A 14,885-nucleotide genomic window follows, 5' to 3' on the forward strand; every position below is an offset into this window, starting at 1 on the left:
ACAGGGAATCATAAGAAAGAAGGGGAGTTAATCTGATACAGAAAGGATAGGAGCTCCACAAGGACCGAATATATCTGGGCACAGGGTCTTTTCTGAGACTGACATTCAACCAAGGACCATGTATGGATATAACCTAGAACCTCCACTCAGATGTAGCCTGTGGTAGCTCAGTAACCAATTGGTTTCCCAAGGTGAGGGGAACAGGGACTATTTCTAACAGGAACTCAATGACTGGTTCTTTGGTCTCCCCACCCCCGAAGGGAGGAGCAGTCCTGTTAGGCCACAGAGGAGGGCTTTGCAGCCAGTCCTGAAGATACCTGATAAAACAGGATCAGATGAATGGGGAGGAGGTCCCCCCTATCAGTGGACTTGGAAAGGGGCACGGTGGAGATGAGGGAGGGAGGGAGGGACTGGGAAGGAATGAGGGATCGGGACACGGCTGGGATACAGAGTTAATAAAATGTAACTGATAAAAAAAATAAAAAAAAATTATTTAAAAAAAAAATACCCTGCTGTGTAGAGTCTTTCAGAGGCCCTCTGTGGCAGGCTCCTGTCCTGTTCCCTGTTTTCTCCCTTTTCTGAGGTCCATCCCGTTTGCCTTTCTGAATTGGGACTGATCATCTTACCCAGGGTCCTTCTTCTTGCTTAGCTTCTTTAGGTGTACAGATTTTAGAATGTTTATCCTATATAATATTTCTAATACCCACTTATAAGTGTCTTTCTTCTTCTGGGACACCTCACTCAGGAGGTTCTTTTCTATTTCCACCATTTGCCTGAAAATTTCATGATTTCCTTGTTTTTAATTGCTGAGTAGTATCCCATTGTGTCAATGTACCATAATTTCTGTATCCATTCCCCAACTGAGAAACATCTGGGTTGTTTCCAGGTTCCAGCTATTATAAATAAAGCTGCTACAAACATGGTTGAGCAAATGTCCTTGTTGTGTACTTGAGCATATCTTGGATATATGCCTAGGAGTGGTATAGCTGGATCATGAGGAAGACAATTCCTAATTGTCTGAGAAAGCACCAGATTGATTTCCAAAGTGGCTGTACAAGTTTACATTCCCAGCAGCAATGGAGGAGGGTTCCCCTTTCTCCACATCCTCTCCAGCATGTGTTATCACTTGAGTTTTTTATCTCAGCCATTCTGATAGGTGTATTTGCTGAGGCTTGCTTTTGTGTCTGAGTATGTGGTCAATTTTGGAGAAGGTTCCATGTGATGCTAAGAGGAAGGTATACTCTTTTGTATTTGGATGGAATGTTCTTTATATGTTTGTTAGGTCCAACTAACTCATAACATCAGTTACTTTCATTATTTCGGTTTCATTTTTGCCTCAATGATCTGTTCACTGGTGAGTGAAAAGCACTTAAAGAAATGCTTAGTGGCCTTAGCCAACAGAGAAATGCAAACCAAAATGACTCTAAGATTCCATCTTAAACCAGTCAGAATGGCTAAGATCAAAAATTCAAATGACAACATATGCTGGTGAGGATGTGGAGAAAGGGGAATACTCCTCCATTGCTGGTGGGAGTGCAAACTTGTACAGCCTCTCTGGAAATCAATATGGAGCTTTCTCAGAAATTTGGGAATAGTTCTACCTCAAGATCCAGCTATACCACTCCTGAGCATATACAACAAGGAAATTGCACAACTTTGTTCACAGCAGCTTTATTCATAATAGCCAGAAACTAGAAACAAAGTAGATGTCCCTCAATCGAAGAACAGATACAGAAATTGTGCATTTACACATGGGAATACTACTCCACTTTTAAAAACAAGGACATCATGAAATTTGCAGATAAATGCATGGAACTAGAACAGATCATCCTAAGTGAGGTAAGCCAGAACCAGAAAGACACACATGGTATATACTCACTTATACTATAGGTCTGATATAATATACTCACTTATAATATAGGTCTAATATTAGACTTATAGTACAGGATAATTATACTACAATCCACAGACCTAAAGAAGCTACGTGACAAGGAGGGCCCAAGGGAGAGTGCCAGAATGTCACTCAGAAGGGGAAATAGAATAGACAGAAGAAATGGATGAAGAAAGGGTAATGGGTAGGAGATAGAATGGGGAGGGGATCAAGGGTGGAGATCAGATGTGGGCAGAACAGGGGTGGAAGGTGAGAAGGCTGGGAATGAGAAGGGAAACTGAAGGGGACATCTCTTTGTCAAGCAGGAAAGAAGCCAGCTACAGGGTAAGCTCCTGGGAGGATGTGGGTGTGACTCTAGCTGAGACTCTTCACAGTGTGGGGGGAGTCATGAAGAAAGAAGTGAACACCTCTAGCCAGGAAGGACTAGGGGAAGGAGGAGAACATAACCCACTGACAAAACCTTTGATCCAAAAATTACCTTGCTTACAAGAAGTACAGGGATAAAGAGGGAATAAAGATTGAGGGAATGTTCAACCAATAATTGGCCCAACCTGAGACCCATCCCATGATAGAGAGCCAGCCCCTGACACTATTAATGATGCTCTGTTATGCTTGCAGAGAGGAGCCTAACTTGACTATCTTCTCGGAGGCTCCAGACAGCAGTGGATCAAGACAGATGCTGGGACTTACAGACGAGCGTGTGGCAGAGCTCCAGGGGTCCTGCAGAAGTGTTGGGGGAAACATGGAAGGACCTGGAGGGGACAGGAACCTTACAAGAAGACCAACAAAGACTAACCCAGACCCATGGAGCTCAACAGAGATGGAGATATCAACTAAGGAGCATGCATGGGCTGGACCTAGGCTCCCTGAACATATGTGGCTGATGGGCAGCTTGGTCTTCATGTGGGTCACCTGGCGAGTGGAGTGGGGAACGGGTTGTTTCTAACATGGACTCTATTGCCTGCTTTTGGATCACTTCCCTCTGGTAGGGCTGCCTTGCCTGGCTTCAGGTTATGAGGTTATTATGCTCAGTCCTGATGTGACTTGATGTGCTGGGAAGGGTTGATATGGGGAGGCTCCCCTTTTCTGGAAGGAAATGAAGGGGGCGGGGAAGGAAGGGAACAAGAGTTTGGGGCAGAGACCAGTAGGAGAGGAGGGAAGGGGCACCCTTAGGATGTAAAGTAAATAAACTGAAATAAAATAAAATAAATTGTAAGCTGAAATAAACTCTTCTCTCCCCAAGTTGCTTTGGGCGGTGCTTTATAACAGCAACATGGAAACCTAATTGACATACCAAGCTACCTCATTTTGTGTCCTGGTTTTCAATTTATTGCATGTCTTTAGGCAGACTGTTTGATTGCTTTACGTCTCCGCCTTTTGTCATGTTTGGAATGGGGCCCATAGTAACACATCCACAGAGAGGCTCACATCCACGGCCACCTTAAAGTAACTTTTACATCAGTTAACTAAAGAGATAAGCACACTGGCCTTCTGCACATCACAAGTGTCTAAAAAATGTACTTCTTGCCTGCTCTGCCGCTCCCTTTGCCAATTCCTTTTTTTTTTTTTCTGCAAACACGGCTTCTGAGTTTTCTACATATTGCATTTGGCAAAGCTTTCAACCCCCCACCCCCAACAATGAGCCTAGATATAAAGAACATGAAAAATTGTGTTCCTTTTGATGAGGGTTATCTGTGCAGTGCCTAAGCCTCTTTTACATTTCTTGTTTTTCATAAGTTGATGCCGAGTCCTGTCCCAGCACCTGGCATGTGTGCTCACAAAGCAAAAAGAAAGTCATTATCGATTAGATAACTCTGTCTAAGAAAGCGAAAGGAATAATAAATAAAATTATCTTGGGAGAGATGCTTGAGAGAACGTGAATCTAAAGGCCCCTTCTGGGGTGAGTAGGAAAGGATTGGTCTAAGTTTGTCTAGAACGTGGACTGGAAAAGTGTGGCCTGGAAGCATGTGGCCTGGCTATGGCCCTCCCTGCATTTACTTCATGGCTTTGGGGATTGTGGTATCCACACAGTACAAGTTCATCATCAGGAGATGGGGGCTTCATTGTCTCTCACTCCCAAGAGCTCTGACAGGTAAGGTCATTGCCATGACTTTGGGGTCCCCAATAGAGAAACTGAATTAGCCAAAAGTTCATTCACATATGCCCAGCAGCTTCAGCATTCCTACACCCTGATTGGCTCCAGCTATGATTGTTAAGACCTCGTGTCGACCCTGCAGCAAATATTTTTGAAGAATGTAGAATCCTCCTCTGGGATGCTTCTGAGCTGGTAGGAGACAATTCCTTAGCTTGAAGCATGAGATTATATTTAGAAATGCTATTTTATTTTCACAATTACAGTCTAGGGCTAAGGAGTCTGAACAAGTTCTCTCTGTCTTCCCTGGGGTCTAGAAAGCCTGAAAATGAAACAGCCCCTTCTTGGATCCTTCGTGCTGGGCTGGATTTATATGGGGGTGGGGAGGGAGGAAGAATGCTGTGGCAAGGAAGCTGGTAAACCTTAGCGCTTAAGTTATTTGTGACAAACAAATCTATAACTGTATTGTCAGCCACACCCCACCATGCACCCGCTGAGTATTCAGCAAACCTGGGTATGTTCTATTTCTTATACTGTAGGGACCCTTTGCCACAGCTCATTGTTTCTTGGGTCTCCAGTGGAGCCTGTGAGTCTCCTGAGATGTCATGACTACAGATCTGAGCATCATGCGACAGAATTCCTTCAATCATCATGTGGAAGTTTAAGCTCTCCCATTGCCCCCTGAGTGATTTAAATCCAAACTATACAATGCTTTGGTAGTGGGAAGTGCAGATTCACCCACCTGCCTTGCTATCTTCTAGAGCTTCCTGCATGCTTCTCTTGTCTTTCTTCTCTCCCTCTTGGGCCACCAGATTCAGAACTATAGACTATAGTCTATTCTCATAGACTGTGCAAAGAATGTTGGGTATAGAGAATTAAATGCCTCAGGTTCTTCATTTAATTTCATCATATACAATCTTGCATGGCCTTAAGCAAGATTCTGTTTTCACACCAGTAAAATGGGGACAAGAGCAATTCCTGAGATTTCCTGTAAATATCTCAGAAAACAGCACGCATGCAAAGTACAAGAAAAAATAGAAAACAAAACTGAAGATCTCCAAGTCCTGATTATAAAAATATAAAATTACAACACCCTGTCTTCCTCATGATTAATTATAGGGTTATGAGAAAAGATGTGTGTAAGAACTTTGCAAGTCCACTGAAGATTCAAAGGGTGCCCTATTCACAAGGACCTCCCCATGGTGTCCAGGAGGACAGCGTAGCCTCAGCCATGAAGGGTGAAGTCAGATATCATGGTTGCATGCTTGCTAGGGTTCTTTTCTCCTGTCTTCTCCTCAGGATGGAATGCTATGCTGAGACTCCTTTTCTGTGTGACATGATTTCTTTTTGCACTGCAGGCTGTTCTCTAAAATGAATGATGACAATGCTATGTCTTTGATGAGGTGGAACACCAACAGTAAATTGTGTCATCACCTCCCTCAGGTTGTAAAGTAGCCCAGATCCCAGACAGGGACAGGCCACCCTGGTGAGGGGGGATGATTCAGCCTGTAGAATCCATTGCTCAGATCCCTTGGCAACCATTGAATATTATTACTGTCTCTCCTCTCTTCAGAGCTGTGTTTCCTCCTGTCTGCATAGGAAGCATGATTGAATTGGAAGAATTCTGGGAAGATGAAGGATTCAAACAAAAGCAAAAGATAATCATGGCACTAACTCACATTTATAGAATGATTTGTTGATAACAGCCTTGAAAATGCTTTTTTTTTTATCACGTAATTCTTACTTGTCACACAAATCAATGTTCTAAGCCTCTGCCCTTCAATTATTAACTCATTATACTTAACTCAAGGTTCTTAGAATTGAAAAATAATGCATGCAAACAGTCCCAAAGTGAACCTGGGGGTCATTGCTTCCTTTATTTCACAATATTTATGGAATGTCTACTAGATCTAAAATACTGGAATAGGCAGTAGCTGCAGATGAAAGAATGAACAGAGCATGGGAAGAACCCCACCTGTGTGGCAACACCCTTGTCCCCAGGGCATATGCACATGCGTTCAAAATGTAGTAATAGTCTTACCATGCACATAGGATGGAAAAAGGACAACTTTAAAAGATTATAGTAATATGAGCATTGTAATCAGAAGATCAAAGGATATTGGAGCATGGGGATGAGCTACAAAGCCATGGTTAGTCTCACAGTTCTGCAGGGTCTGCTGAAGGGTTGGGCCTTTGTGAGCAGAGAGCAGGACTACTGGAACTGGAAAAGAAGCGGGGTGTGTGTAGACAGCTTTTATGACTTACAAGGAGCTCTGTGCCCTGAGATTCATGCCTGCCCAAGAGCCAGTCCTGTCAATGACTGGTCACTTCCAGAACCATGTCCCAATAAGATTGTGAATCCATCTGCTCACCCCCCTCCATTTTTCTTCCCCTTCTCCCTCCTCCCCTCTTCCTCTCTCTTTTTATCCTCTTCCTATACCATTTCTTCTTTGTCTTCTTTATTTGTTCTCTTTCTCATTCCTCTTTCTCTATCCTTCCCCTCCTCTCTCTAACCACCCTCTCTCTCCTCATTCAGAGAAGAGGCAGCTGCTGTGTTGAGTTCACAACTGCAAAGATCCGTGTAACATGCATGCCTCTCGTCCTCAAAAATTAGTGAAAAATCTGCTTCTCAAGTGTTTCACCTGGATGAACGTGTATGTAGCTCTACATGTATGTAGTTCTCATGAAGTTTTCTCAGCTAGTGATCTTGCAAGTAGATCTTGCCCTTCCCCCCATTCAAAAGATTATTGGAGCATCATCCAGCACCTTGATGTCAATCATCTGAGAATCAGAAGAAAGCTTTGCCCACATATTTTTGCCTGTATACTTGACTCAGAGAACTATGAGGTAACAAATATTCATTGTATTACTATACTACATCTTGGATTCATTTGTTATAAAAATATCTTTCATGCAATAATAGATAACACAAAATAATAGTTCACTCAGAGTTCATTTTGGAGATTCTTGTTTGAGGTGCATAGAGGATAGTGAAGGACAACTAATGAGGCAGTGTGGTACACATGTATAGGGTTCAAGAGTTCAGGGCTAGACATGAGGGTGAGCAGTAGCTACAGGACTAGAGTACAGAAAGCAGGGAGGCTCATTTTACAACAGTGATCATTAAGCAAAAGATAAAATAAATACCACTTCTTCCTAAGGGAAGCTTGCTTGTTTGTTTATTTGTTTTGTAAATATTATACATTTAACCAGAAAAAAATGTTATCAGTGGTGAAATTGAGAATTTTCACATTAAGCATAGAACTGAAATTTGGAATGAAAACCAAATGTAAAAGGAAATCGGAGGCTAGTTTATGACCCAAGTTCTAAATAGAATGGAATGGGGTGGAATTAACAGAACTACTGGAAAAAGTAGACACAGCCTAAAGGGAAGCACATCAGCTCTGTATTATTATGGACTAATTTCCAAGGATGCAACAGCGAAAAACAGGATACATTTTATTCTAATGTGGAGATTTCAGTAAATGAAGAGTCTGAGCACTCTGACATTCATTGTGCCATATGTGTGCACGCAGGCAGACACACACACACACACACACACACACACACAAGAATAAATCAATAAAATCAAAACAACAATAAAAAATAACAGTTGGAGATACAGATAAGCCATTTGGAATGGACGAATGCTTCACAGCCACAGGGTAAGCATTCACTCAGTTCCACAATTATGAAAGCACTGAAGAAGCTCACTCTTGGTGTACTAATAACTCCACATTTCACTGCCTCCATGACATAGTGGCCCACCTCCCTAATGTCCATGTCAGGCAGCAGGTCTAACGATGAGTTTAAATGAAATCTCTGTTTTAGAAGGTGGTTCCTTTCATAGATTTCTAGATGCAAATTTATAATAGACCACAGCCAATTCCTTCAGTGTCTCTAGAAAGACACTGAGTGTTTTGAAATAACAAGGGGACGTCCGGGAGTTAATGAAACCAGCTGCCTGTGTAGTCTGAGGCAATACAGTCCGCTCCAACATGACTCTCAGCACATGCCCTCCAAGTGTGTCACTGGCTTACAAATGACACTTCTCAAACATGAAAGTTTTGCAAGCCTTCTTTAGGATCCCTTAACAAACAATAAAAACAAAACCTCTAGTTTCCTGGGGAACTTGTTGATTTATCTACTATTCCTTGGCATCACAGGATTCTTTTAAGAATTCTATAGAAAGAAACGCTCGGCTGCTTCTAATTCCTGAGTTGAGTCAGTGAGTTAGTTATTCTCCAGGGTCTAGATCTGGCTTTCTTGAATCCATAAGATAGAACATCATATGGAGACTTATGATTAAGCCTCTGAGAATGTTCTTGGATTGAATTCAGACTCCACCACTTAGGATCCTGGACAAGTTACTTAATTTCCTGAAGACTCAGTTTCTTCACCCAGGTGATAAAAGAATCCCCATTTAAGGTGAATGTGAAGATTTATATTCTGAGTGTTAAGTTTAATGTTTCCAAGATCTATTCCTCATGGTCTTTCTAGAAATTACAACAGAATCCATATGCTTAAAAATAAGATGCTTAAGGTGACTATACCTGGAAGAGTGCTGAGGGAACAAATTATATCATAGTCAGCAAGTAATAGGAGATATAATGTCAAAGCCCCCACCTCAGCCCATAGCATACAGAATGTGGCTAATACTTCTGTCATCACAATGCAATTATGTAGCTTGAATCTCTGGTAACTTTGGAGCCAAGTTATCCACTTTCCATAACATATAGAATGAGAAAACTGTTTTGGTATGGGGCTATTTTGTGGCTTATTTGATATTAGCAATGTCTGACCTCTACAAACTAGAAGCTAGCTGGATCCTTCCTTTCCCGTCTCTCCGCATGTCTCCTGGGAACTCATTATTTCTCTGGTTCAAAATCCACTGCTGTCAGTGGACACAAACCAAAAGTGCTGAGCTGGTAGGATGAAGTCATGGTCAAGCTCATCCTTAGTACTCTAACCATACTCGGACTATACCAGGGAACAGGCTGTGCATCCCTAAGAGCAGCTTAAGTCCCAGCAGTAGTGAATTAAAGATTCGGTGGTGGGCAGGATAATTACCACCCAAAGACATCAATTCCTGGTCCCTAGAACTATTCAGTGTTATAGAGTAAAGCAAAGGAGTCTTTTCAAGTGTTAAATAAGATCTTGAGGAGGGGAGATCATCCTAGGACATCTGGATGGGATCTAAATGCAATGTCAGGTGTCCTCGGAAGAAAAGTGTAGAGAGACCCAAGAGCAGAAGGAGAGACACACACAGAAAAGAGAGTGTGACCATAGAGGCAGAGACTGAAATTAGGCAGCCAAACCCAAGGAATAATGCAAGATTGGAGACTACTTAGGAGATGACAGAGGTGAGAGTCACTTTCTTCCTTAGAGCCAATGCCAGAGATGCTGTCCTACAGTAAGCTGATCTTGACCAGTGATCATGACTAGACTCTGGATTTAACTTTCTTAAGCCACCAAGCTTGCAGTGTTTATTACAGCAAGTACAAAAATTATTAAGGTTCACTCAGCATGCATGTCTCATCCTATGGTTGTCCTCTGTGTTGATCCTGCTCCATGCTCTGGTCTCTGGGATATTTCCATAATGAATTCTATTCCAAAGGCCCAGCATTGCTCACTTTGCACAGCACATGCATGAACACGCACTTTTACAATATTGACTGTGAGCCAGTGGTCAATGACCTTTTCATTATTTTTTTTCAGAAATCCATTTATTTTTATTGTATGTGTATGGGTGACTTGCCCAAATGCATGTCTGTGCATACATGTGCACCTGGTGCCTGTGAATAGGGTATCAGATCCTTTAGGACGAAAGTTATTGATTGTTGTGAAAGGCCACAATCTTGATTGTCAATCACCATGAGAAAAAGACCTATTGCCAGGTCTGTAAGGGAGTTCCTAGTTTGAGTAGACGGGAAACAGCTACCCTAAGTGTGGAGGTCACCATTCCATGGGTCCCAGCCTGAAAGGGGAAGGTAGGATGAGCATAACCTTCATCCCTGTCAGCTTCCTTGCTGTGGGTGGAATGTGCTGAGCTGCACTGCGTGCCTGCTGCTGTGCCTTCTTTACCAAGATGGTCTGTATCCTCAATTTGTGAGCAAAGATAAGTTCTTCCCTCTTAAGTTGCTTCTTTCAGATATCTTACGCAGTGATGGAAAGAGAAGCTAACGCAGTGCTGAGCTCTGCAGACATTTCTCATACTTCATGGTATCAGACTGTTGGTCCATATCCGTGGGGTTTTGTGTCGGAGGGTTGCTTCAGTGAGAAGTGAAAATGTCTGAAAGACTGTACTTGCATCTTTAGGAAAATGTGCAGGTTGTTTTGTTGTTGTTGACCTCAATGCTTAAATGATAGTCTAACAACGATTTACATGGAATTTATATGGCATCAAGTATTGTAGATAATCTAAAGATGAGCTATAGTACATAAGAGAATATGTATAGATTACATACAAATTCTAAGTCACTTATCTGTAAGGAACTTGAGTGTCTATGGATGTGGGTACCCACCATTGCTCCCATACAAATCTCTGTGGACACAGAGGGAACACTGTGTTCTGACTTAAATATCTGGATCTCTTCCATTTCTCTTTTTTCTTTTTTAATCTTATTTAGTGAGGACCTTGTATGTTAGGCAAGTGTTCTATGTGGAGCCAACTACGCAGCCAGAGATTTACAAACAAACAATCCAAACAAACTTACAGGACACACTTTGCTTTCTCACCTCTGGGTAGATGGTAGATTGAAGGGGAAACCTAGAAAGCAACTGGAAAGGTGTTTATACTATTCAAATGAGACTTGAAAGAGAACTAATTTAGAAGATGGCTCCAGTGATGAAGAGGTAGCTGAGCCATAAACCAGCTAATTATAAGGATGGGGGCATCTCTTATCTAGATAGAAAAACATCAGGTCTTCAAGTTCGCAGACGAGAATCAGATGCTAAATATTGAGGGTGTTAAAGAGAGAAAGACCAGAAACCAGTCTGATTTCTAAAACAGACCCTCCTAATCCCTTCCTTTAATTAGCCCCTGTTCTATGATCATCAGATAGTTTTTTTTCCTTGTCTTTTAAAGGTCCTTGGAAACCATTTCCTAAACCATTTCAGTTTTAAATGCATGTGCTTATACCCATTCTAAACCCTTTATGTGGTAAGGGTTAAAGCCAGCTTCCTGTTGGGAAATGGCTTCCGTCTTCTCAGCAGGAGACTATGTGATAATTTTACAAAAACCTCCAAACTTCACTTCTCACCTCGTCCTCGGGGCCTCAGAGCTGAACATTCAGTGCATCTGCCACAGGGAGGACTGCAGAGAAAATGGCCACCCTCCTTAGCTTGAGGTCTTTAAATGACCGTGCTCTACGGGGCAGTCATAATACTGCTGATCCTAAAGGAAAGGCTGAGGGGCCGGCCGGGTGAGTGAGGTGTGTGTGTGTGTGTGTGTGTGTGTGTGTGTGTGTGTGTGTGTGTTCTGGATGTGGCTGCTGTCTTCAAATCCAGATGGCCTATGATGTCATTGGAAAAACCCTAAAGCCTGCAGCAAGAAAGAACTTTTTTTATGGCTCCCTGTGTAATACTTCCATACTCTGGCCTTGAAGTGTCAGGAGAAAAGGGCTGAAAAAGACACTGGAACTCCTCACAACCCCTTTTTCGCTTTCAATTTGGGCTGCAGGAAAAGAGAAGTGTATAGGAGGGGAAGAGACTAATTGGGACAAGAAAAGATGTCAAAGGAAGACAACAAGTTTTCCTCTGCACTGGTGGTGTCTCCTCCTCTGAGGAGCAGATGGGAGCCAAGTGCTTTGTTCTCATAGATGGCTGTCCTGCTAGACTTTGATTTCAGCATCTGTACCTTAAAGCTGAAGTCACATCTGTTATGTAATATGTGTGCAACCAATGTTAAAGAATGGAGATCTACACTGAAGCTACATTAAGACAACAGTATCAAGAGTCTAGAAAAAAAAAGAAATCAAATTTACAAGGTGTTTTATAGATATCACACATCATATTGATCCTTTGGAAACACTCTTTCTTGCTACTGCTTGAGGTAGAAGTTACCAAGACAAGGTTATAGAGGAGGAAACTGAAGCTTGGAAAGAAAGCAAATAAAAGACCCCACGATCAGACCCCAAGTACAGACAGCATGTGTGCACAAATCGGATTGGCTCCAGAGAGAAAATCCCCCTAGGACAGCAAGTTTCACTAGGGAAGTTATCACTCCCAGGTCATACCACCCCAAAGAGAATACAGGACTGAGCAAAAGCTGGCCACCTTGAGGAGATGCAGTAATTTGGGAGTGTCCTATGTTAGGACCTCCACACATAAATTCTGGAATGCCAGTGTTAGAATGCCTTTAGGAACACTTCTGGTGATATTTCTTACAACTTTCTAGTCAGTTCCCACAAATTTGAATGATGACATACAGGCACAATGGTTTTCTAGTCATCCTTCTGCCTTTTCTGTTTTATCCTGGCACCAGATGAGCTAAAAGACACTTGTCCACATTGAAGAGGGCCAGTTTTTAAAATCACCTTATTTATTAATCACTTCTGGAACATCTTCCTTGACACATCCTAACAGACTGAATTGGCAGTAATCTGTATGTCTTTTAGCCTAATGAAGCTGACACATTAAAATTAGCTATTATGATATTCTGAAGAAATCAGACTCTTATATCATGTCATACACAGACATCAACTAAAAACTGATTGAAGACTTAGATATAAGAGCTGAAGCCATAAAACCAGAAAAAAACTTATGTAGGAAATCTCTGTGTATTGGCCTTGGCAAAGGTATTTTTTATGTTGCATTAAAAACAAGTTACAAAGGCAAAATATACAAGTTATATTACATTACACCCAAGAGGAATTAAAGAAAATGAAAAGGTTGCCTAGGTAATGGGAGAAGACCTTTTTCAACTACATGTCTTATAAAAGATTAACACATGAAATATATGAGAGGCATCTACAATTCATTATTAAAAAGCAAAATTACATAATTGGAAAGTAAGTGAATGAGTGGAATACATATTCTGAAAAACAGACATACAAATGGCCAACAGATACACTTCTTCAAAGTCATTAATCTTCAGGGAAATTCAACCAAAAACCATGATATGTTGACTACACTTCTCATAATTTTGTCAAAATAAATGACAAGATATAACCCAAAGAAGGAACACTTTATTTTGGCTCACAGTTTGATAGGATACAGTCTGTCATGACAGAGAAGGCACAGCAGGAATATGCAGCTGAGACTCCACATCTGGGAAGACAGAAAGCAGAAGGGCATGGTGTGTTCTTTACGGCATTTTTATTCTCTCTGGGACCACAGCCCATGAGATGACAGCATCCACAGCCAGGATGATTCTTCCTCCCTCTATTAAGCCTCTCTAGGAATATTCTCACAGACATATCCACAACGGTGTGGAATCACTTCTTAAGTGATTCCAACCCCATCAAGTTGACATTAACAAATACAAGTTACACCTTGTCAGTGTGACAACTGAAAAAGCCACTCTTTTCTTTTTAAAATTATGTCTATTATATTGAAAACAAATACAATATATTCTTATCACAATTTCCCTTTCTCTGACTCCTCACAGATCTTCCCCTCCTTCCCAGCTCCACACCCTTTCTTTCTCTATATTTCTTTAGAGAATAAAGGGACAAACAAAAAACAAGAAAACTAGAATTAAAATTAAGAAAGAAAAAAACATGAAAAACAGACACACACACCATAAAAAACACAAACTCAGAAGCCATAATATACATATATAAGCAAGAGACCAATAAAATTTTAGAAAGCATTAAAAAAAAAGCAGTATGAGGCAAAGAATATACTAAAAGCAATTGAGTTCATTTTGTAGAGGGTGTGGGGCCTACCTTTAAGTGTGGTTAATATATGTAATGATACTCCACTGGAGAAAACTAATTTTCCCTTTGCAAGCAAATGTCAATTGTAGATGGCTTCTCGGTTAGGATGGGACCTCAGGTCCACTTCTCCTCTCACTGTAAGGATACCATCAGGGTTAGACCAGCTACAGGCCTAGTGTGTGCTACCAGTCTCTGGAAGTTCATATGTGTGCCAGTTCTATTGTGTCTTTAAGATACTATTTCCTTGATGTCATCCATCCCCTCTGGCTCATACAATCTTTCTGCCTCCTCTTTCACATAGAACTCTGAGCCCTGAGCAGAGAGGTTTGATGAAAACGTTGCTTTTGAGACTTAGTGTTCCACAGTCTTGCACTCTCTGCACATGTCCAGTTGTGGGTCTACACATTAGTTCCCTTGTACTACAAAAGAAAGCTTCTCTGGTGATGGCCGAGCGAGGTACAGATTAATGGGTTCTAGCAGATTGTCATTAGGAGTTATTCATTGCTATGTCCCTTTAGCAGAACAGTGGTACTTGGTTCTTCCTTAGGTTCATGGCCTATGTAGTCTCAGATTCTTGGATCCTGAGAAGTGTCAGGCATGGGTTCCATCTTACGGAGAGGATTTAGACAGTGGTTGATTACTCACACATTTGTGCCACTGTTGTACCAGTATATCATGCAGGCAGGTCACTGTCGTAGATCAAAGGGTTGGCAGGTAGCTTTCTCATCTGGTAGCATGCAAAGTACCTTCCAACACCATGAACACTAGTCGATAAGGGTAAAGGCTCTAGCTAGGCACAATTCAACTTCTCCATGTTCAATGAGATATGTAAGCCTTGTCTTCAGAAAAATTATCTTTCCATCAGTTTGTGAAGAACAACCAACAGTCTTGGCAATAGCTCGAGATGTTGGAGGAGTTCATGGTGTATATCAATGATTTATTTGATACAACCCATGTTTAGTACTGGAGGTTTCAATAGATGGTAAAAGATGTCCAGTTGGGGCATCATTCTCCCTGTTAT

This window comes from Meriones unguiculatus, chromosome 10, assembly GCF_030254825.1.
Source record: "Meriones unguiculatus strain TT.TT164.6M chromosome 10, Bangor_MerUng_6.1, whole genome shotgun sequence".
In the NCBI taxonomy this organism is placed as follows: Eukaryota; Metazoa; Chordata; class Mammalia; order Rodentia; family Muridae; genus Meriones; species Meriones unguiculatus.